The sequence below is a fragment of the Globicephala melas genome, chromosome 2 (assembly GCF_963455315.2).
Source record: "Globicephala melas chromosome 2, mGloMel1.2, whole genome shotgun sequence".
In the NCBI taxonomy this organism is placed as follows: domain Eukaryota; kingdom Metazoa; phylum Chordata; class Mammalia; order Artiodactyla; family Delphinidae; genus Globicephala; species Globicephala melas.
The window spans coordinates 48,736,423-48,760,978 of record NC_083315.2 but is presented as its reverse complement, the minus strand read 5'-3'; the positions used below and the strand labels follow the sequence as shown (position 1 = coordinate 48,760,978).

At 47.2% G+C, this 24,556-nt stretch overlaps 1 long non-coding RNA gene across 1 annotated transcript; it reads left to right on the top strand.

Annotated features, from left to right (window-relative positions):
• Nucleotides 1-9,692: 9,692 nt before the first annotated feature.
• Nucleotides 9,693-12,139, top strand: LOC132596746 (uncharacterized). Its single transcript, XR_009562755.1, has 4 exons — nt 9,693-9,764; nt 10,154-10,282; nt 11,276-11,391; nt 12,005-12,139. It is a non-coding gene; the product is annotated as an uncharacterized lncRNA (long non-coding RNA).
• The last annotated feature ends 12,417 nt before the right edge of the window (nt 12,140-24,556 follow it).

The following is a 24,556-nucleotide window of genomic DNA, read 5'->3' as shown; positions in this document are numbered from 1 at the left end:
TGAGAGTCCGCCTGCCTATGCAGGGAACGTGGGTTCGTGCCCCGGTCCAGGGAGATCCCACATGCCACAGAGCGGCTGGGCCCGTGAGCCATGGCCGTTGAGCGTGCACGTCCGGAGCCTGTGCTGCACAACGGAAGAGGCCACAACAGTGAGAGGCCCACATACCGCAAAAAAAAGAAGAAAAAAATGTTGGGTGAACACTGAACCATCTGTGGAGGTCTGGTGTGCTCCCAGCAAAGGGAATTGTTCCCTCTCGGTTTCCATGCACCCGCATGTGGGATTCACACTGTTCCCATCAGCACTGGGTGCAGAGAAACAGGGAGATCATTCCATCAAGCTCTCTTTTAAAAAAAAAAACAGCTTACTGAGATATAATTGATATACAGTAAACTGCACATACTTATTGTATATAATTCGGTTAGTTTGGACATATGCACACACCCGTGAAGCCGTCACCACCATATCAAGGTAATGGACATGTCCATCACCTCCAAACATTTCCTGTGTCCCTTTTTTTGGGGGAGGGGTAAGAAGATTTAACAGGAGATACGCCCTCTTCATCAATTTTTAAGTGCATAATACGCTAGTCATGACTGCAGGCGCTGCTGCACGTTAGCTCTCTGGAATGTGTTCATCTTATGTAACTGAAACTTTATATCAATTGAACAACAGCTCCTGCATCCCCCACTCCCCTGGCCCCTGGTAACCACCATTCAATTTTCTACTTCTATGAGTTTGACTATTTTAGGTACCTCATGTAAGTGGAATCATGCAATATTTTTCATTCTGTGTCCAGCTTATTTCACTCAGCGTAATGTTCTCCAGTTTCATCCGTGTTGTCACCAATGGCAGGATTTCCTTCTTTTTCAAGGCTGAAGAATATTCCATTGCATGGAGAGACCTGCAAGATGGCGGAAGAGTAAGACGTGGAGATCCCCTTCCTCCCCACAAATACCTCAGAAATACATCGATATGTGGAACACCTCCTACAGAACACCTACTGAACGCTGGCAGAAGACCCCAGACTTCCCAAAAGGCAAGAAACTCCCCACGTACCTGGGTAGGGCAAAAGAAAAAAGAAAAGACAGAGATAAAAGGATAAGAACGGGACCTGCACCAGTGGGAGGGAGTTGTGAAGGAGGAAAGGTTTCCACACACTAGGAAGCCGCTTCGCCGTCGGAGATGGTCGGGGGTATGGTGGGGTGGAGGGAAGCTTCGGAGCCATGGAGGAGAGCACAGCAACAGGGGTGCGGAGGGCAAAGCAGAGATTCCTGTACAGAGGATCGGTGCTGACCGGCACTCACCAGCCTGAGAGGCTTGTCGGCTCACCTGCGGGGACGGGTGGGGGCTGGAGCTGAGGCTCGGGCTTCGGAAGTCAGATCCCAGGGAGAGGACTGGGGATGGCTGCGTGAACACAGCCTGAAGCGGGCTAGTGTGCCACAGCTAGCTGGGAGGGAGTCCAGGAAAAAGTCTGGAGCTGCCTAAGAGGCAAGAGACCAATGTTTCGGGGTGAGCCAGGAGAGGGGATTCAGAGCATGGCCTAAATGAGCTCCAGAGATGGGCATGAGCTGCGGCTATCAGTGTGGACAACAGACATGGGAATGAAATGCTAAGGCTGCTGCTGCAGCCACCAAGAAGCCTGTGTGCAAGCACAGGTCACTGTCCACACCTCCCCTCCCAGGAGCCTGTTCAGCCCACCACTGCAAGGGTCCCGTGATCCAGGGACAACTTCCCCAGGAGAACACATGTCACACCTCAGGCTGTTGCAATGTCACGCCAACCTCTGCCACCGCAGGCTCGTCCTGCACACTGTACCCCTCCCTACCCCCAGCATGAGTGACCCAGAGCCCCCGAATCAGCTTCTCCTTTAACTCCCGTCCTGTCTGGGTGGGAACAGATGCCCTCAGGCAACCTACACACAGAGGTGGGGCCAATCCAAAGCTGAACCCTGGGAGCTGTGCAAACAAAGAAGAGACAGGGAAATTTCTCCCAGCAGCCTCAGGAGCAGCGGATTAAATCTCCACAATCAACTTGACGTACCCTGCGTCTGTGGAATACCTGAATAGACAATGAATCATCCCAAAATTGAGGCGGTGGACTTTGGGAGCAATGATATATATATATTTTTTCCTTTTTCTCTTTTTGTGAGTGTGTATATGTATGTTTCTTTGTGTGATTTTGTCTGTATAGCTTTGCTTTTACCATTTGTCCTAGGGTTCTGTCTGTCTTTTTTTTTTTAGTATAGTTTTTAGCGCTTGTTATCATTGGTGGATTTGTTTTTGGTTTGGCTGCTCTCTTCTTCCTGTCTTTTTCTTTTTTTATTACTTTTTAATTTTTTATTTTTAATAATTTTTTATTTTAATAAATTTATTTCCTTTTTTTTTCTTTCTTTCTTTTTTTCTCCCTTTTCTTCTGAGCCATGTGGCTGACAGGGTCTTGGTCCTCCGACCGGATGTCAGGCCTGTGTTTCTGAGGTGGGAGAGCTAAGTTCAGGACATTGGTCCACCAGAGACCTCCTGGCTCCACATAATATCAAACGGCGAAAGCTCTCCCATAGATCTCCATCTCAACGCTAAGACCCAGCTCCACTCAACAACCAGCAAGCTATAGCTCTGGACACCCTATGCCAAACAATTAGCAAGACAGGAACACAACCCCACCCATTAGCAGAGAGGCTACCTAAAATCATAATAAGGTCACAGACACCCCAAAACATACCACCGGCCACGGTCCTGCCCACCAGAAAGACAATATCCAGCCTCATCTACCAGAACACAGGCACCAGTCCCCTCCACCAGGAAGCCTAAACAACCCACTGAACCAACCTTAGCCACTGGGGGCAGACACCGAAAACAACAGGAACTATGAACCTGCAGCCTGCGAATAGGAGACCCCAAACACAGCAAGTTAAGTAAAATGAGAAGACAGAGAAACACACAGCAGATGAAGGAGCAAGGTAAAAACCCACCAGACCAAACAAATGAAGAGGAATTAGGAAGTCTACTTGAAAAAGAATTCAGAGTAATGATATAAAGATGATGCCAAATTTTGGAATTAGATTGGAGAAAATACAAGAAACGTTTAAAATGGACCTAGAAGAACTAAAGAGCAAACAAATAAAGATGAACAACAAAATAAATGAAATTAAAAATTCTGTAGAAGGAATCAATAGCAGAATAACTGAGGCAGAAGGACGGAGAAGTGACCTGGAAGATAAAACAGTGGAAATAACTAACACAGGGCAGATTAAGAAAAAGCAATGAAAAGAATTGAGGACAGTCTCAGAGACCTCTGGGACAATATTAAACATACCAACATTCAAATGATAGAGGTCCCAGAAGAAGAAGAGAAAAAGAAAGGGACTGAGGAAATATTTTAGGACATTATAATTGAAAACTTCCCTAATAGGGGAAAGGAAATAGTCAAGTCCAGGAAGCACAGAGAGTCCCATACAGGATAAATCCAAAGAGAAACATGACAAGACACATATTAATCAAACTATCAAAAATTAAATACAAAGAAAAAATATTAAAAGCAGCAAGGGAAAAACAACAAATAACATACAAGGGAATCCCCATAAGTTTAACAGCTGATCTTTCAGCAGAAACTCTGCAAGCCAGAAGGGAGTGGCAAGACATATTTAAAGTGATGAAAGGGAAAACCCTACAACAAAGATTACTCCACCCAGGAAGGATCTCATTCAGATTTGACAGAGAAATCAAAAGCTTTACAGACAAGCAAAAGCTAAGAGAATTCAGCACCACCAAACCAGCACTACAACAAATGCAAAAGGAACTTCTCTAGGCAGGAAACACAAGAGAAGGAAAAGACCTACAATAACAAACCCCAAACAATTGAGAAAATGGTAATAGGAACATACATATCGATAATTACCTTAAATGTAAATGGATTAAATGCTCCAACCAAAAGACATAGACTGGCTGAATGGATACAGAAACAAGACCCATATATTTGCTGTCTACAAGAGACCCACTTCAGACCTAGGGACACATACAGACTGAAAGTGAGGGGATGGAAAAAGATATTCCATGCAAATGGAAATCAAAAGAAAGCTGGAGTAGCAATTCTCACATCAGACAAAATAGACTTTAAAATAACGACTATTACAAGAGACAAAGAAGGACACTACCTAATGATCAAGGGATCAATCCAAGAAGAAGATATAATGATTGTAAATATATATGCACCCAACATAGGAGCACCTCAATACATAAGGCGAATGCTAACATCCATAAAAGGGGAAATCGACAGTAACACAATAATAGTAGGGGACTTTAATGCCCCACTTTCACCAATGGACAGATCATCCAAAATGAAAATAAATAAGGAAACACACGCTTTAAATTACACAATAGACCAGATATATTTAATTGATATTTATAGGACTTTCCATCCAAAAACAACAGAATACAATTTCTTCTCAAGTGCTCATGGAACATTCTCCAGGATAGATCATATCTTGGGTCACAAATCAAGTCTTGGTAAATTTAAGAAAACTGAAATCGTATCAAGTGCCTTTTCTGACTACAACACTATGAGACTAGATATCAATTACAGGAAAAAATCTGTAAAAAATAAAAACACATGGAGGCTAAACAATACACTACATAATAACCATGAGATGACTGAAGAAATCAAAAATGAAATAAAAAAAATACCTAGAAACAAATGACAATGAAAACACGACGACCCAAAACATATGGGATGCAGCAAAAGCAGTTCTAAGAGGGAAGTTTATAGCAACACAATCCTACCTCAAGAAACAGAAAACATCTCAAATAAACAACCTAACCTTACACTTAAAGCCATTAGAGAAAGAAGAACAAAAAACCCCCACAGTTAGCAGAAGGAAAGAAATCAGAAAGATCAGATCAGAAATAAATGAAAAAGAAATGAAAGAAACAATAGCAAAGATCAATAAAACTAAAAGCTGGTTCTTTGAGAAGATAAACAAAATTGATAAACCATTAGCCAGACTCATCAAGAAAAAAAGGGAGAAGACTCAAATCAATAGAATTAGAAATGAAAAAGGAAAGGTAACAACTGACACTGGAGAAATACAAAGGATCATGAGAGAATACTACAAGCAACTCTATGCCAATAAAATGGACAACCTGGAAGTAATGGACAAATTCTTAGAAAAGCAAAACCTTCTGACACAGAACCAGGAAGAAATAGAAAATATAAACAGACCAATCACAAGCACTGAAATTGAGACTGTGATTAAAAATCTTCCAACAAACAAAAACCCAGGACCAGATGGCTTCACAGGCGAATTCTATCAAATATTTAGAGAAGAGCTAACACCTATCCTTCTCAAACTCTTCCAAAATATAGCAGAGGGAGGAACACTTCCAAACTCATTCTATGAGACCACCATCATCCTGATACCAAAAGCAGACAGGGATGTCACAAAGAGAGAAAACTACAGGCAATATCACTGAAAACAGATGCAAGAATCCTCAACAGAATACTAGCAAACAGAATCCAGCAGCACATTAAAAGGATCATACACCATGATCACGTGGGGTTTATCCCAGGAATGCACAGATTGTTCAATATACACAAATCAATCAATGTGATACACCATATTAACAAATTGAAGGATAAAAACCATATGATTATCTCAATAGATGTGGAAAAAGCTTTTGACAAAATTCAACACCGATTTATGGTAAAAACCCTCCACAAAGCAGGCAGAGAGGGAACTTACCTCAACATAATAAAGGCCATATATGACAAACCCACAGCCAACATCGTTCTCAATGGTGAAAAACTGAAACCATATCCACTAAGATCAGGAAGGAGACAAGGTTGCCCACTCTCAGCACTGTTATTCAACATAGTTTTGGAAGTTTTAGCCACAGCAATCAGAGAAGAAAAAGAAATAAAAGGAATCCAAATCAGAAAAGAAGAAATAAAGCTGTCACTGTTTGCAGATGACATGATACTATACACAGAAAATCCTAAAGATGCTACCAGAAAACTACTAGAGCTAATCAGTGAATTTGGTAAAGTAGCAGGATACAAAATTAATGCACAGAAATCTCTTGCATTCCTAGACACTAATGGTGAAAAATGTGAAAGTGAAATTAAGAAAACACTCCCATTTGCCATTGCAACAAAAAGAATAAAATACCTAGGAATAAACCTACCTGAGGAGACAAAAGACCTGTACTCAGAAAACTATATGACACTGATGAAAGAAATTAAAGATGATACAAACAGATGGAGAGATATACCATGTTTTTGGATTGGAGGAATCAACATTGTGAACATGACTGTACTAGCCAAAGCAATCTACAGATTCAATGCAATCCCTATCAAATTACCAATGGCATTTTTCACAGAGCTAGAACAAAAAATTTCACAATTTGTATGGAAACACAAAGAACCCCGAATAGCCAAAACAATCTTAAGAAAGATAAATGGAGCTGGAGGAGTCATGCTCCCTGACTTCAGACTATATTACAAAGCTACAGTAATGAAGACAGTATGGTACTGGCACAAAAACAGAAATATAGATCAATGGAACAGGATAGAAAGCCCAGAGATAAACCCACGCACAAATGCTCACCTTATTTTTGATAAAGGAGGCAAGAATATACAATGGAGAAAAGAGAGCCTCTTCAATAAGTGGTGCTGGAAGAACAGCTACATGTAGAAGAATGAAATTAGAACACCTGCTAACACCATACACAAAAATAAACCCAAAATGGATTGAAGACCTAAATGTAAGGCCAGACTATAAAACTCTTAGAGGAAAACATAGGCAGAACACTTCATGACATAAATCACACCAAGATCCTTTTTGACCCACCTCTTAGAGAAATGGAAATAAGAATAAACAAATGGGACCGAATGAAACTTAAAAGCTTTTTCACAGCAAAAGAAACCATAAACAAGATGAAAAGACAACCCTCAGAATGGGAGAAAATATTTGCAAATGAAGCAACTGATAGATGATTAATCTCCAAAATTTAAAAGCAGCTTATGTAGCTCAATATCAACAAAACAAACAACCCAATCCAAAAATGGGCAGAACACCTAAACAGACATTTCTCCAATGAAGATATACAGATTGCCAACAAACACATGAAAGGATGCTCAACATCACTAATAATTAGAGAAATGCAAATCAAAACTACAATGAGGTATCACCCCACACCAGTCAGGATGGCCATCATCAAAAAATCTAGAAACAATAAATGCTGGAGAGGGTGTGGAGAAAAGGGAACCCTCTTGCAGTGTTGGTGGGAATGTGAATTGATACAGCCACTATGGAGAACAGTATGGAGGTTCCTTAAAAAACTAAAAATAGAGCTACCATATTACCCAGCAATCCCATTACTGGGCATATACCCTGAGAAAACCATAATTCAAAAAGAGTCATGTGCCACAATGTTCATTGCAGCTCTATTTACAATTGCTAGGGTATGGAAGCAACTTAAGTGCCCATCGACAGATGAAAGGATAAAGAAGATGTGGTACATATATACAATGGAATATTACTCAGCCATAAAAAGAAATGAAACTGAGTTATTTGTAGTGAGGTGGATGGACCTAGAGTCTGTCATACAGAGTGAAGTAAGTCAGAATGAGAAAAATAAATACCGTATGCTAACACATATATGTGCAATCTAAAAAAAGAAAAAAAAGGTTTTGAAGAACTTAGGGGCAGGACAGGAATAAAGACGCAGACGTAGAGAATGGATTTGAGGACATGGGGAGGGGGAAGGTTAAGCTGGGATGAAGTGAGAGAGTGGCATGGACTTATATATACTACCAAATGTAAAATAGATAGCTAGTGGGAAGCAGCCGCATAGCACAGCGAGATCAGCCCGGTGCTTTGTGACCACCTAGAGGGGCGGGATAGGGAGGCGGGGAGGGAGACACAGGAGGGAGGAGATACGGGGATACATATATATGTATAGCTGATTCACTATGTTATAAAGCAGAAACTAACAGACCAGTGTAAAGCAATTATACTCCAATAAAGATGTTAAAAAGAATTCCATTGCATATATATATCACTTTTTAAAAATCTGCTCATCTGTCATTGGACATTTAGGTTGTTTCCATGTCTTGGCTATTGTGAGAAATGCTGTAGTGAACATGGGGTGCAGAGATCTACAACATTGTAAATCAACTATACTTCAATCAAATAAATTTTGAAAAAATCCTGATTTCGATTCTTTCTCTTTAATGGTACCTCCCAGAGCAGGACTCTTTCAGTCAGACTCATTTTTTGCATTTGATGGCATTTTATTTTTCTTTTCTTTCTTTTTTTTTTTTAAAAAATGACTATTTATTTTGAATTTTATTTATTTTTGGCTGCGCTGGGTCTTCGTTGCTGCGCTCAGGCTTCCTCTAGTTGCTCCGAGCGGGGGCTACTCTTCGTTGTGGTGCGCGGGCTTCTCATTGCGGTGGCTTCTCTTGTTGCCGAGCACGGGCTCCAGAGCGGAGGCTCAGTAGTTGTGGCGCTTGGGCTCAGTTGCTCTGTGGCATATGGGATCTTCCTGGACCAGGGGTCGAACCTGTGTCCCCTGCGTTGGCAGGAGGACTCCTAATTACTGCACCACCAGGGAAGTCCCCATTTTATTTTTCTTATGCAACCTGTTCCCTTCCTTTTGTGCACCACTGTGTTGCAGGGAGGTGGGGGTGGGGTTGTGCGATGCCTACCTCTGGGTAAGTGTGCATTGACCCCCCCACACCCAGAGCAGGGTTCTGGGGAGGAACACATGTGGGGTCCTTTGTGCTCCTGTGCAGCCCCTGCCCGTCCCTGCTCTCAGCTCCCCGGCCCTTCAGCATCCTCCCTGGAGGAGGGGTTCAGGAAGCCCTGGGGCCCGTGCTCCTAGAAGCAGGTCACCATCCAGCTGTGATCTGGACTCCCTTCTGTTCTGTGTCATCAGTGTGGCCCCATTTTCACCTTTAGTTTTCTGATATGCTACTCGGCCTTTTCTCAGCAGCAGCATCTAAAACATTTTGGGGCCAGTTTTGCTCATTTATAAAATGGGAATAGTGTCCCCCTTGCAGGATTCACTGAGAGGCTTAAGGTTAAATGCCCTATATACAGGGATGCCCAGGTCCTGGTGGCCATGGCTGTAATGCTGAGAAAAATGGACTTGGGGGTGAGAAGAGGGGAGGCAGAATAGCAAGCAGAGCTGCTGCCTGGCCGTCTACCCCATGGAGGGAGAGATGTGTGGGGGTGAGATGGGGAGCAAGTCTGGCCCTCAGGTCGGGTGGGACGGGTGGGGACACCCTTCTGGCTGACACCCACCCCCAAGTTAAGCCAAGCTGGGCCAGCTCCCAGAGGAGCCGAGCCCGCCCAGCGCCAGCGTTCCACACGGGGACAGCATGCTTTCTGCCTCTGGGGGTCCTTGTTCCTGGGATGAAACAGTGCGTGTGCGTTCATCCCCTCTGTGGGCCAGGCGCTGAGCTGAGGCCGGGACAGCCTCATGCACGTGGAGCCGTGGCCCCTCCCCTCCTGGAACGTTCTGGCCAGTGTGAGTAGCAGCTGCTATTATTGCAAAAAGCAATGATGGTAATGGGGACAGGGGTTCTGGTTTCCTCCTGGCCTGAATAATCAGCATGTGACACATGACATTAAAAAGTGCTGGTAAAAGAGCTCCTTTGGGAGAATAAGCACAGAGCCTGTCGCAGATGAAGACGGAAGGGGGAGGGGGGAATCGTCCTCCCACTGCTCTGGGCTTCAAGGGCCAGATACAAGTACAGCCAGTGAGGTGAATGCAGAGAGGTGGGGGGGGGGATTTCTGAAGAGGGTGCTGCTGGTGGGGTGGGGGTGGGGAGAAGGGAAGGAGGGAGAGAAAGAGAGAAAGAGAGAGAGGGAGGGAGAGGGGGAGGAGGGAGGGGCAGGGACAGAGAAAGGGAAGGGGGAGGGAGGGGAGAAGGGGAGGGGAAGGGGGAGGAGGGAGGGGCAGAGAAAGGGAGGGAAGGAGGGAGGGGGAGGCAGGAAGGAGGGGGGAGGAAGCAGAGGAGGATTTGGGGCGTGGTGGATAAGGTCTGTGGCAGTGGCTGGTGGCATTGTTTGGCCACCCTGGACTTTCTGTTATGATGCTAAAGGAGCAGCCTGGAAGCGAAAGTCCACTTGGATGTTCACCTTGATTGCCAGCTCCCTGAATTCATGGTGGAGGCTCCTGACCCTACAGCACTGAGGCAGTCGGCTCTGGTCTGTGGCTATCAATTGACAGCCAGAATAGATGGAAAGAAAGCCCAGAGAACTTGGATGCTGTCAAATCTGGTGGGTGTCCCCTGTGGAGAAGCCCTTGGGCTGGGTGGGTGGGCACACACCCAGGTTAGGAGGCCTGTGCTCCAGGCGACAGCTCTGTGGGGCCTGCAGGGCAGGGCTGGGTGACCCAGCAGCCCTGAGGCTCTGCGTGGGAACAGGTGCCCTTGCCTTTAAGGGAGTCATATCCTGCTACGTTTCTACCTGGCCCAGAGGTACACTGCAATTTCTTGGTGTTTATACTTCTAGATCTTTTTCTTTAAAAGACCAGAGTAGTGATCATATTGTACATGCAATTTGCTTCTTGCTTTTTAAATTACCTGAGTTGTTTTACCCCAGTGTTTTAACCATCATACTTAAGACTGCCCAAGATCTCCTGGAATACCATAATTTACACGACCACATTCCTCCTCTTGGATATTTAGGCTGCTTCCTGGTTTTAGCTATTATAAAGAACTATCTGCCAAATGTAGAGATCTTATCCAAAGGAATAAAAGCAAAGCGTGGAGATAGGGGAGATGTATTTGGTTGGGGAGGATTTCCAATATCTCTGAGACCCTTTCCTCCCAAGGCCACCCTTCCTGGGGATTCTGTTTCCTTGGCACAAGCTTTGGCTTTAAGAGTCTACCCCCTTCCCCCGTCAGCCTCTCTCTGCCTGGGACCCCCAGCTCTGAGCTCTCCTCCTGGGTGGATGGGAAGCACAGGGAGAGGAGAGGCACGGACTGGACTGACGCTCAGCTGTGAGGCAGCGCTCAGAACCGTGGAGCAGAGACGTCCAGTTGCAAGAGAAGAGGGCACAGACCATGCCTGCTTCCTGGCAGACATGCCGTTTCTGTATTGTTGCCCAAGAAAGATGAAATTTAGCCCATAAATATGGTTCTAACCATGCAGTCCCGCAAGGGCATCCCCATCCACAGGATGGGGAATCTTGGAGCTTTGGGGTGAGGGTGGCATGGGGACTGTTCGGGCTACATTGATGGCCCAGCCTCTGGTTTCTCTTCCTACAAGGTGACCAGTGCGTGGTCCACGGTACCCTCCTAGGTGAGACAATGTCCTCGTGGCTACATGGCTGTACCACAGAGACTCTAGATTCTTCCGCTGAGGCACACTGAGGTTCCTTGGAGGTAGGAAACTTAATTGACCCAGTTTAATTTGGGGTGGGAATATTCTTGATCAAGTAAGAGGGAAAATTGTACCAAGAGCTGGGGGGCTGTGACCTAGCCCATCTCTGCCCTGAGCTGGCGAGTGAGATGGGAAGACACGGTCCCTTGGACTGGCTTTCTTGTCCCAGCAGTGAGGGCCTCCCTCTGGGTGCTCTTAAGGCACTTCCAGTTCTTGGAGTTAGTGGCTCCTGTCTCCCCATGGAGACTGGCCACCAGCATACACCTGAGAAACAGCTGGCCAGAGTGACAGTGGACAAAGATGCAGGTGGGACTGTGGCTCACCCCAGGGCTGCCTGGCTGCCCGGGCCCACGTGCAAGCTTACCTTCCTCTGCCCAGGGCACCAAACCAGCGATAGTCATGGAAGAAGTTAGGGATCTAATGAGTAAATGGCCAGGAAAGAAGATGCTGGAAGCCACCGAGGGCCTAGTGGCTCCTGAATAAGATCTTGTATCAGTGAGGGCAGGAGGCTAAGGGTGCTGTATGAGTCAGGGTTCTCCAGAGAAACAGACCAATGGGATATTTATCTACCTACCCTATCTATTGATACTTGCTTACTTACCTTTCTATCTCTAGAAAGATTTACCGTGAGGAATTGGCTCCTGCGGTTCTGGAGGCTGAGAAATCCCGAGATCTGCCATCTGCAAGCTGGAGACCCAGGGAAGGTGATGGTGTATATTGCAGTCCGAGTCTGAAGCCCTGAGAACCAGGAGTGAAGATGGTGTAAGTCCCAATGCAAGGGCGGAAGAGTGAGGACCCAGCTCATGCAGTTAGGCAGGGGGCTGGGGGTGGGGGTGAGGAGAGAAAGAATATCCTCCCTTCCCCCTCAGTGGATTGGATGATGCCCTACCACTGGGGAGAGCAATCTGCTCTACTCAGACCACTGATTCCGACGCTAATCTCACCTGGAAACACCCCCACAAACACACCCCAAAATAATGTTTAGCCAGATATCTGGGCACCCCACGATCCAGTCAAGTTGACACATAAAATTAGCTCTCCCAGATGCTGTGGCAGAACCAGCAGCCTTGTGAGGAGGGTAAGCTGGCGGCACAATTCGGGGTAGGTTGTCCATGGCTCCTGCTCCAGAGGAGGCTGACTTCCCTCACCTGGATCCCAGGGTCTTTGGGAGATTGCGGGCACACTGGAAAGAGCTGTAGCAGAATATAGCACAGTGGTTGCCCGCGTTCTGGTGTGACCAGCCGGCTCTGATTCCCCCAAGAGAGCCTGTGGACCCTGCTTGGAATGTGAGATGTTTGGATTGGTGTGCTGATGACCATTTTTAAGTTTAATAGTTCCGGGTTGATTTTTATTTGAGGCAAGTGATACTGTTTTGATTTACAATTGTGATATGAAGGTGATGTTTAAAATCTATGTATAAGAGGTGAGTTGACTTAAGAAAAATAAGTAAGCAATAATACAAGTGGCAAAACTGCAAGGGTGATATGGATATAAATACAGCTGGAAAACATCAGGAAGACTCACCCTGGAAGGAAGTTTCTTAAACTCCTAGCAGTGAACTGACCAGCAAGGGCCACGGTACAACTTTGGTAGGGATTTTCCGTCCTTCCTGTTTTTCTCCCTTACATCTCTCTTGGGTCTGTGATAATTTTTTCTCCTCAATTCTTACACTGCAAGGAGATAGCAGTAAAATGGCAGGACACGTACCCGGAGTCTGAAGATTTGGCTTTGTGTTCTGACTGTGCCATTCTGCATGCAGGTGGTCTTGGGCGAGTTTAGCCTCTCTGGGCCTCAGTCTCCTCATCTGGGAAATGGGGATAATGAGATCCTGGTTCCCAGGGTTTGTTGGGCGGTCGGATAAGCTGATGTATGCGGAGGCTTCTCAGCTGTAAGGCGTGTGCAACTGGGTTGCCACACTGGCTGTGCTGAGTGCAGGACGCCCCATGCAGTTTGAGTGTGGTGGGTGACCCAGGCCTAAGCCAGTCAGAGCAGGAGCTGGTTGAGATAGAATCAGTCTAAACAGACTAAAAAGAGGCTGGTGGGAAATGTGTGGGAAGACTGCTGCCGTACTGTGGCTACAGAGGAGGGCCAGAAGATAGAATTGGAGCTAAGAGTGGGAGAGACACCAGATCCCAGTGATTGAGTCCCTGAATCCAGCCAGCTCCATCCCTAGAGTGTTCAGTTGCAAGAGTTAAAAATCCCCCTCTGTTGCCTAATCCAGTTTGAGTTTTCTCCCCCTTCCTTCCTTCTACCTTCCATCCCTCCCTCCCTCCCTCCCTTCTTTCTTTCCTTTCTTTGCTTTCCTTCCTTCCAAGAGTCCAGACTGATACATTCTTTTTCTCCAATTTTCTGTCTTTTGTAATAATGGAAGGAAAAGGAAGGTTACATGGAACTACAGATGGTTAGTTTTCTACAGGCCTTCAGGACCATCTAATTCTGCCCATTTGTCTGACACATGACTTTCATGGGACCTGTCACTTTTGCCTCTGTGGGCCCCTTCTTCCATGAAAAACCAAACCAAAAAGCCCATTTTGCTACTGTGTTAGCATAAAGATGAATCTAAACCAGGACAGATTGTATTCATTTTTTTTTTCTTAGTTAAAAATAAATCAGAACATTTCCTTGGGCCCTAGGCATGGTGCCTACTGTGCTGATGGATAAGTCACCTCTAAGGGGGTGAGCTTTTCTCCTGCTTGTATACATTTTTGTTGTGGGCATACATTTGTAATGAACAGATAGTTTCTAGTTATAAGCAAGTTGCTTTTTCAATTGATGTATGATGCAATTAAGAGCCATATCAACTGAGATCCATTTCTTGATTTACAGGTATAAGCAATGTTGTGGATTCTGGTGGGTAGGGGCTCAGACCATTGACCACTTCTGATTGGGTCAATTCATTTGTGGTCAGATTTACTGCGATGGGGAGGGTGGGTGTTGTGGTGGCGCACAGATCTCTGGCTCACTTCTGATTGGCTGAATGCATTTGTGGTGTGATTGGCTTGACTGTGATGGGGTGGGGCTTAGGGTAATGCTCACTTTTGATTGGCTGAATACACTTGGTCTGATTTACTAGAATGTGATAGGCTGGTACTAAGAGCACTGCTCACTTCTGATTGGCTGAATGCAAATAGTGGCTCAAGACTGCAGGCTGAAAAAAACCACACTGTCATGGCATCATGCTGGTTGTACCAGCACAGAAGCTCCCCATCTGTGTCAATAAATCTCTAGCTTAAAATGTCCCCAATACAAGTCTTTCTGTAAAGGTTATGGAAAACCCAGGAACATTCATTATGCAGAGATGACCTAAATTTGTCCCTGAAAGTTGGTTGTAGGTATCCTAACTTCATTGACTGTCTGGATGCTGTGATTAGAACCAAGGGCCTTCACGGCGTGGCAGGTCTGGGGCTGGGACCAACTTTGTCTCCCAGTGGATTCCAGCCTGCAAGGGCATGGGGGTGGGAAAGATAGTCCTGATGTTCTGCTCTATCTTATCTCCTCTCCCATGTCCCCCCAGCTCCTCCTCGGCTTTTCCTAAAAGAGTTCCCATACCGAGGCCCTGGAACTCTGTCAGTATAACTGGAGCGAGATAAGTGCAGACCACGGGAGCTTTCCAAATGTTAGGAGGAAGCGGTTCAGCGTAAATAACTATTAAGCTTAAACAGCGGGTCCCAGAGTGGGGCCCTAGACCAGCAACATCGACGGTCACCAAGAGAACATGATAGAAATGCAGGTTCTCAGAGACTCCGGATGTGGCCCAGGAATCCTTGTTTTAGCAAGCCCTCCAGGTGACATTGATGCACGCTCAGGTTGAGAACCTGTGCCTTGCTATGATCTCTTCTTGAAAGAACAGTTTTATTTGGAGGAGGCCTTCCCATGACAGCTTTGCTAACCTACCTGCAGACCCAGCATACAGGCCCCAGGCTGGCCGGCTCTAGCCTAGGGAAGCAGTCCCTGAGAACCTGAGAGGTCTCGCACGAGGTTCCAGGTGCTGGGGAGTCCGGGGAATCCCACTCCAGCGACCCCTTTAGGTCCTTCATCAGCACCCAAACCGAATAGGTCCATCCTTGTGTACATTTTGGCCTTTAATTCTCTTAATGATGTGGCATCGGTAGCCACTCGTGTTGTCTAAGAAGCTCCGGAGGAGGTATCACTGTTCTGTGGCGACGGATCCACATTTTCCCTGGAAGGGAAGATCCCGGCTCACAGCGCGCGGATCTCCGCGGCTGCCCCACACGGCCACTAGATGGCGCTGTTGCACTTTCCTGCGGGCTCCCTCCCGGCTTCCTCGGTTCCCACCAGGGCCCCCGAAGTGAAATAACAACGAGCCTCTGTGAGCCAAGGCCTGTTTCACTAAGATGTCCAGGACATGATATGCAGCCAGGAGGCTTTGACCAGAGGGAACGCGGACTGTGGGACTGGAGCTGCAAATCCCTTTAGGACTTTACTGGTCTCTATCCCCACGCACAGCACGGCTCCCCTGCGCTGGTAGAGTTCTGGTCACAGGCCCTAATATCAGTCGGGTGGAAGAGCGCTCATAAAAGTGGCGACAGGCTATTTTCTTCTCTGGGGAGACCTCTAATCTGAGCGCATTCTTCTTGTTCTTTTGTGTGTCTGTGCATCAATTCAACCATGACAGGGAGTAAAAGCAAAAACACCGTAGGTTGGCAGGGGCCCTGTGGAAGACCCCGCAGATAAAGAAGGACCTGCCGGATGTGAGGATATGGGGCCCGGGCACGTGCATGAGTGGGCCTGTGGTGGATGGGGGGCCGAGGGAGGGCAGGCAAGGCCAGGCTGGGACCGGTTTAGGGCCGATTGGGCGCGCGGGGGTGGGGCTGGGGCGGTCAGAGCCCAGGACAGCCTCAGCGCCCGAGAACTGCACGCGATTGCAGGGTGGCAGAGGGGCCACGTCCAGCGACCCCCCCCCCCCCCAGGACGTGGCGGTCTCCTTGGAGGATGAGGCTGTAACGGTAATAAACACAACAGCAGCAGTGACAATAAAATGCATACCATGTGCAGGGCGCTGTTCAAAAAGAACTACTGCCTGTGGTTTTCCCACCCCACCCCATGAAGGAGAAAGTGCTGTGTCCCAGTTTACAGGTGGGGAGATAGAGGCACAGAGAGGTGAGTCAGGCCACACCACAAAGAAGAGCAGAGGCAGGATTCACCACTAGGCTCTCCGATTCCAGAGCTTCCTGGTCACAAGGCTGGTGGCCCTTGGCCTCTAGGAGTGGTCCCTGGAAGCTGCCTCCTGACTGAGGGAGGGGCTGGCCCTATTGGGGCCTCTTGGGATTCACCTCTTCTCACTGGCATCAGGGCCAAAGAGGAGCCAGAGGGCCCCAGCGCTGTGGGGTGACATTGCTCTGCTGGAGGCCCACCTTCTCCCCCAGATCAGCTCCAAGGTCCTGAGGTTGCCTGAGGAGCCATATCAGCTCCCAAAATGCACAGCTTTGGTTCCACCAGGGAGGTTCTTTTAGAGGGCTCAGGCCCCTGAAAGGCTGTGCTGCAGAGGCATTGATGAAGCTGCAGCTTTAGAATGAGGCTTCTTCTTGGGCTTCCCTGGTGGCGCAGTGGTTGAGAGTCCGCCTGCCGATGCAGGGGACACGGGTTCGTGCCCTGGTCTGGGAGGATCCCACATGCCGTGGAGCGGCTGGGCCCGTGAGCCATGGCCGCTGAGCCTGCGCGTCCGGAGCCTGTGCTCTGCAATGGGAGAGGCCACAGCAGTGAGAGGCCCGCATACCCCTCCCAAAAAAAAAAAAAAAAAAGAATGAGGCTTCTTCTCAAGAAGAGAACCTGGTCCACAGGTGCAGGGGCAAGACCAGGTGAGGGCAAGTGGAAACCCCCAGATCAGGGCAAGCAGTCCGCCAGAGCCAGGCATGTCCACGGGAGCCTGAGGTGGTCTCAGCTTGGTGGGTGGCACCCCTTCACCTAACTGCTCAAGCCCATGCCCCACCCTGGCTTCTGCCTCAGAGCAAACACAACCATGAGACTGTCAGGACCACCCCCAAATGCCTAGCCCCTCACGCCTCCTGAGGGTTACTGAACAGAAGTCGGGTCTGTTCACCCTTGTGCAGTAAAGCCAATCTACTGACACCGGGTTGTAGTGAAGGAAAGTGCAGTGTTTATTGCAGGCACCAAGCAAGGAGTCCAGGCAGCTAGTGCTCAAAAGGCCTGAACTCCCCAAAGGCTTTCAGGGAACGGTTTCTAAAGACAGGGTGAGGGAGGGGGATTATGGGGTGTGTGATCAGCTCGTGGACATTCTCTTGATTGGTTGGTGGTGAGGTAATCGGGAGTCAATCTCATCAACCTTCTGGTTCCAACCGGTCTGTGGTCTACATGCTTATGGGCAGCATACAGTTAACTTCTTCCACCTGGTGGGGGATTCAGTATCTGCATAACTGCCCAAAGGACCTGGCTAAGAATGTTCTCTATAGCCCTTGAGGAGGAATTAAAGTCCTTGACTTTGTTTAATGGCTGAACTATTACTGTTTTGTCTTGCTCGACTGTTTTCCTTTTTTTCTGCATTTTCTCACTTCTCTGATTAAATTTATTCTTTGGAATTTGGGGAAGGCCTAGGAGGCTAAAGTTTTTCTACAGACAAGAGGCAGGTGGAGGACGTGGGGCAGGGGGTCTGTCCCAGGGAAGACTGAGACATGATCAAATTTAGGTTTCCGATTTTACATCCTCACAGGGTCCCCATTTTACTTTCTTATATCTTTCTGGACTTCTCCCTTAGAACTTTCAACAGTTCGTGATGATGAATCTACTTGTGTGCTCTCTGGTTTGCCATTTGGCTCCTCTTTACTCCGTAAGCTCCATGACACTGTCCGTTTCAATCCCCACTGTGCTCGGGCCTAAGGAAGATGCTGGAACCCAGTGGGTACTGGAGAAGATTGGAATTGGTCCTCTCCTGGGCCCCACACTGGTCCCACCCCTGCCCGATCACACCTTGTTACCAACTAATACTCTAATGACTTGAGCCTGCAGAGGCTCAAGATCAGATTTAAACATCAACTTTTTATTTGGAATTAATTAGAAAATTTACAAGAGTTGCAAAAATGCAAATAGTACAAGGAGCACCCCTGTGTCCTTTGCCCAGATTTGTTCTGTGTGTGATTTTTTGTCTGAGCCATTTGAGGTTGTTACACATGGCATGGGCTTTTAACCCTAAGTGTTTCCACATTTCTTTTTTTAAATTACATTGACGTGTTTGAAGCATGGAGTACCGTTGCTGTTCCTTCTCAGGTGTAACATCTGGAGGCAAATTTAAAGTCAGAACCTTCCTTGAGCACCTTCTCTTAGCGCCTTCTTCTGTTTTTCTTTGCTTCCATGGGATCTGTGCAAATGCTGTTGCCTCAGGAGCTGGCTCTTTTCCAATGTGGGCTCTAAAGAGAACATTCTTCTTCTCAGCTGTGGTTGTCAGACCTCGTTGAGCCTCCAACAGGAAGGCCCGGCTTCAGGCGTGAGTGATGCCGGCGGCTCCCACGCTTCCCAAACGCCGTTTCCTCTGGACTTACTGCCAGTCCTCCCCAAGGAGCAGATCCAGGCAGGGAACCATCTACCTTTTCCCTCCTTGGTGGTGTCACTGCATAGTTTTGAAAACACTCCAGTGTGTGTTATGCCACAAATGGCAGGGGTTTGGTGGGAACACTTGGAGAGCGGCCAAAATGCTCACACCCCAAGAAGCTATTACCGGCCATGGGCTACCAGGGATGACCCGGTACCTGAGTGTCCCTGGGGGAGGGATCGTGGAGTGCTGGGGCACAGGGGCACAGGGGCTCTGGGCTGCAGCAGTGACATCCTTGTGGGCAGCCTTTGCTGCATGGTCCTTGCCAGTCCCAGGAAAGATAAAAGACATCTGTTTTGATGCTTTAAAGTGTCCACTGGGAAGGTGGCCTGGGGACGTGGAAGGAGAGCCCACGTTTGAGTCTTGAGTTCAAATCTTGGTTCTATATCTGACTAATGTAGGGCTTTAAGTACTCCAGAGCCTCTTCACTGTTCAAAGTTTGTAGCAATGACAGAGAATGTGTGTAATGGGCATCGTGTCTGCCCACAGTTGGTGCCTTCAAAGTGCGGTGCCCTTTCCCCCCTCCTGCCTCCTGGCTGCCTTTTCTGCTCACTCCCCTGGCAGGGGGACAGGGAGAGACCTAACAGAAGGCCCAGGTGCTGGGTGTGCCGCCTGCATCCAGGCCTGAGTGGGCACAGGTGTCTATAAACTCCCACTGCCCTGGCATTGTTGACTTTTGCTGTTTGGCATTGTTTGTGGGGTACCCAGGACTTGTTATGAATGTGGTATAGTAAGACATCCAGAAACCGAGGTGATGGCTGTCCTGAAGAAGAATTTGATCATACTCACAGTTTTCTAGGAACAGAAGGCATAGGACTCCACCCTGGGCCAAAGAGGAAGCACTGGGTGGGTCAGGAGGCAGAGGGAGCGGGGGAAATGTGGATACAAGCCTTTACTGTGGTTTCCAAGGAAGGAATGATTGAGGCAGGGTACACAGCCTTGGGATGGGCTGGTTTGAGTAATTTCAGAGCTCTGGGGCACATGGGGCTGTCCCTGGTTGTCTGATGCCTGGCCCTAGGGCAGGCAGAGAGTGGGTCTGAGTGTAGAGCCTGATACAGGAGCTGGCTGGGAGTGTGGGTTCTGGATTGGCCGGTCTGCATGAGAAAGGCATTCTCCGTGTCACGGAATTGCTTAACTATCTGTAGGAAATGGTTAACCCTGGAAGGGGCAGTCCTTCCAGGGTCAGCAAGGCCCAAGATGTCAGGGCATCAGAAAACAGAGGATAAATGACACAGTCAATATAGGCATCTTCTATCCCCAGGAAGGAGGAAGGTCTGACTTTGGGGATCCCACCCAGCCAGGCTGTGCTCTGGTCCCTCAAGGCCATGGCGTGTGTTTGTGATCTTCTAGAATGCATATTTCACAGCCACAAATAAAAACTTCCTGGGTGACTGCAGAAAGGCTGGACTTTTCATTCGAATAGAGATACTTCCAGCATGGCACAAATCTCGGCAGGCAGAGCAGTGCTCACAGATGCCCCGTGGAGAGCCTCTCTTTCATCATTTTCTTGCACACTCATCACCAGGGTGGCCACCAAGGATGCCAGCCTCGGACGGGCTGGTGATGCCCAGGAAACGATGACCCCTCCAGAAGAGGGTGGCATGGTGACTGTGCATTGCATTGTGTCTCACTGGAGTTTCTGTGTTTTCTGATGGCAACTTGGGAGGAGAAGAAAAAATTGTACACACTCTGGAATGTGAGAGTTCAGAACTTACCAGGTTTTGTTTACAACTGGGAATGAGACCATTCTAGGTCACCAGCTCTAGGGCAGGGCACTAGAGTCAAGTGGCCTTGTACATTAGTTTCCGTGTGTGCACACACGTGTGTGTGCATGTGTATGTGTGTGTGCATAGGCTGTGCGGCGGTCAGAGCTGTGTGGGTTCTAGGGATGAGGGTGAAGTTCTCTCCTGGGCCCCCGTGAGTGTGCACCCGGTGCGGAGAAGAAAGATTCCTCTTGCTCAGCTCTCTGACTGGGGAGAAGGGGCTCCCAGTTAGGAGTGATACTGCCCAAGGTACTGGGGCTGGGGCGGGGGAGGTGTCTGGTCTGATAGCATCAATGGGCTTGGATTGGTGAAATTGTGGAAGAGTTCAAACTCTTGGATAGAAGACTACAGCACGTTTGTTGAGCCAAAATTAGTAATGGCCCTTTAACCAACGTTTAAGTTTCTCCAGAGAATGTGCGATACCTCCTTCTCTCCCCACCTCCCTTCCTGCCTCTCTTCTTTCCTTGCCTGCTTCCCTTCCCACCTTCTACACCATCTGTGAACCAGTCACTGTGTCTTAGGCACTGGGCACAAAAGAGTGAACAAGGAAAGGCCCAGTGCCTGCCTGGATGGAGTGATAACCTGGACCAGGGTTTCTCAATCTCGACATTACTCAAGCTTGGGGCTGGATGAGTCTTTGTGATGGGGCCTCCTGTGCCCTGGAAGGTATTTAGCGGCATCCCTGGCCTCTATCTGGTAGAAGCCAGTAGCAACTCCCTTCTCTCCACAGTTTTGACAATGAAGAAATATCTTCAGACTTTCCCCAGTGTCCCTGGGTGACCCGGTTGCCCTGCTTGAGAACCACTGATCCAGTGGGAAAGACAGACGACTTAATTTTCCCCAGGCAGCCCAGCTTATGGAGCATGAAGGGTCTCAGTGGCGTCTTTCCAGGGTCACCTCCTGCTCACAGGCCAGTGGAGCTGGCAGATGGCACTTAGTATGTGCCTGTTGAGAAAGTGATTGACCACAGGTCCCCAGATAAAACTCCAGTGCAAGAGAGACGTGTCTTAATAACGTGGGGGGATCATCATGGAAGCTCTCAATTGGTACCGCCCGAAAAGGTAGGTGGAGGTATCAGTGAATAAGATAAGGGGCAAAATGACCTGCCCTGTTATTCTGTTTTGGCCTTTCCTTCACCTTGAAATAACTGTGTGTAGGAGAGTGCATTCATTTGGTGGCAGACCTACAATCTGAATTTTGTCCACTTTTCGAGTAAACCTCGAATTCCCTCTGTGTTTCCGTGGCCCCTTGAAGGGGAGGCAAAGAGAGTGTGCAAATGGATTTCTTTGTGCCTGATCCAGGGGGCCAACCTCAGCTTGTGCCAAGCGTTTGGCTGTATCTTGAGCTTGGCGAAGGCATATACATATGCTGCCTGTGATGTCCAACGGAAGAGGACCATCTGATTCAAGAATCCTCTACAGGAGACTCTGTCAACACCCCCTGCATCTTCCTCCCTGTGTCCAGCTGGGTTTCTTTCTCTCTGCTCAGCTCCAAAGTGTTGATGGGTCAATCAATGCCATACTTGCAATTTTATCTCAGCTGGGAGTTCTAGTGGGCGCCTCTGTGCCTGTGTGCATGCGTGCGTGTGAGCTACCTCCTTGGTTAACACATACTCGGTTAAAGTGCTACAAGATGCTGCTGGAAAGGATTTTATCTTCCTCATTTGACCTTTGAAAGAGGCCATGCCTGCTTCAAGTTCCTCAAATGCTCAAGGATGATTACAAGCATTTTAGAAAGCAAGACAGGAAAATGGAAACTTTTTAGTGTAACAAGACATGCTTTGGCTGTTTCAATCATTGAAATGACAAGTTTGGAAACCCCTTTAAGTGAAATCATAAGACACCAATTTTGAGAAGATATTTTTAAAAAGGAAACCTGTACTAAATACCCAAACTAACAATGGTGATGATGCTTATGATGACAATGACAGATCCACATAATTTCCTTTTCAAAGGCTTTTAGGTCCCTCTCAGTCATTTGGGCTCCAAACCTTGGAATAATCTCCTTGATCTTTCTTTTCTACACTTCTCATCATCCACTAGTTACCGAGATCCATAGTGTTTCCATCTTTCAGCAGTCATGGGCGTTCCCGTCTTTTCTGTTCCCTCCTCCCTCATCCAGCCCCTCACATGTCTTCCCTAAACTTTGGCAAGGGCTGTCTAACAGGTCTCCTTATTCCCTTCACTTGATCATTCATCTTCCAGGTCAGATGCCTACCTCTCTCTCCCCAGGACTCCTGCAGGAGCCTCCTCTCTGGACTAGCTCTCCATTTTTGTTTACTTCCTCACCAATTTCTAGAGATACAGTTGCCCGTGATCCATCTAAAGTGCATGTCTGATCACATTCACTCCTTGCTTAAATCCCTGCCTGCCTTCCCATCAAGGGCTGTATAACATCCAGCCTCCATCTCTGGTTCTGAGACTCTGGGACACAGCCTCCAGCCTGCTCCCCGGGTTCTTCTCACGCTATGTCTTGTTCTGTGGCACCACGACCCTTGCTGCTACCATCACACCAGGAACTTCCCCACCTTGGCACCCTGTTTCTATTTCCCTTTAGCGGTGGGATGAAGAGCAGGGGAGAGAGGAAGCAGCACAATGGGGGGCCCCTGTGAATGTAAGCCCCAAGAGTCCAAAGACATTTGGGGAGCACTGAACTTTCCAGCTGGCAAGGAACAGGGGTCCCCAGCCAATTTTATGTGGGCCTCAGAGGACATATATATTCTGAATCTACGTATAGATTCTGGAACCAAGGTGCTAATTAAACTCCCTAATGATCTTGACCTGGAAAGTGAGGGCCTTTCCCGGGTCCCGTGTGAGCCTGGCAGCGCTGGGACTCTTGTTGCTACTGGGAACTCACAGCCATACCCAGCAGAGGAATGTGCCGAGAGGAATTTCTGCTTCTTTGCACATTTTAAACTCACTTCCAAATTAGGGAAAGAAACACTTTGTCACCCCCGTGCAAGAATCCAAATTCTCTGAGCCGTTTTGTCCTCTTCTTGCCCAACACAGGCGGTATTGAGGTATGGCGTGCACGCTCATTAGTATGAGTACAGTTGATTCCTTTTTCCATTTTTTTATTGAAGTATAGTTGATTTACAATGTTGTGTTAATTTATGCTGTACAACAAAGTGATTCAGTTATACATATATATACATTCTTTCTTTAAAATATGAATACAGTTGATTTTTAAAGAGAGCAGTGAGCAAATCCGGAGCTGCCCACACTTTCCTAAATGCAAAATAGCGGCCTTTTTTTCAAATTGAAGTATAGTTGATTTACAATATTGCGTTAGTTTCAGATGTACAGCAAAATGATTCAGTGTATACATATATATTTCAGATTATTTACCATTATAAGTTATCACAAGATATTGAATATAGTTCCCCGTGCTATATAGTAAATCTTGTTGCTTATCTATTTTATGTATAGTAGTTTGTATCTGTTAATCCCATACTCCTAATTTATCCCTCCCCCCATCTCTTTTCCCTTTGGTAACCATAAGTCTGTTTTTCTATGTCTGTAAGTCTGTTTCTGTTTTGTATATAGATTCAGTTGTATTATTTTTTAGATTCCACATATAAGTGTTATCATATAATATTTGTCTTTCTGTATCTGACTTACTTCACTTAGTATGATAATCTCTAGGTCCATCCAGGTTACTGCAAATGGCAAAATTTCATTTGTTTTATGGCTGAGTAGTATTCCATTATATGTGTGTATATATGTGTATATCTATCTATCTATCTATCTATCTATCTATCTATCTATCTATCTCACATCTTCTTAAGCCAGTTGTCTGTTGATGTGCACTTGGGTTATTTTCATGTCTTAGCTATTGTAA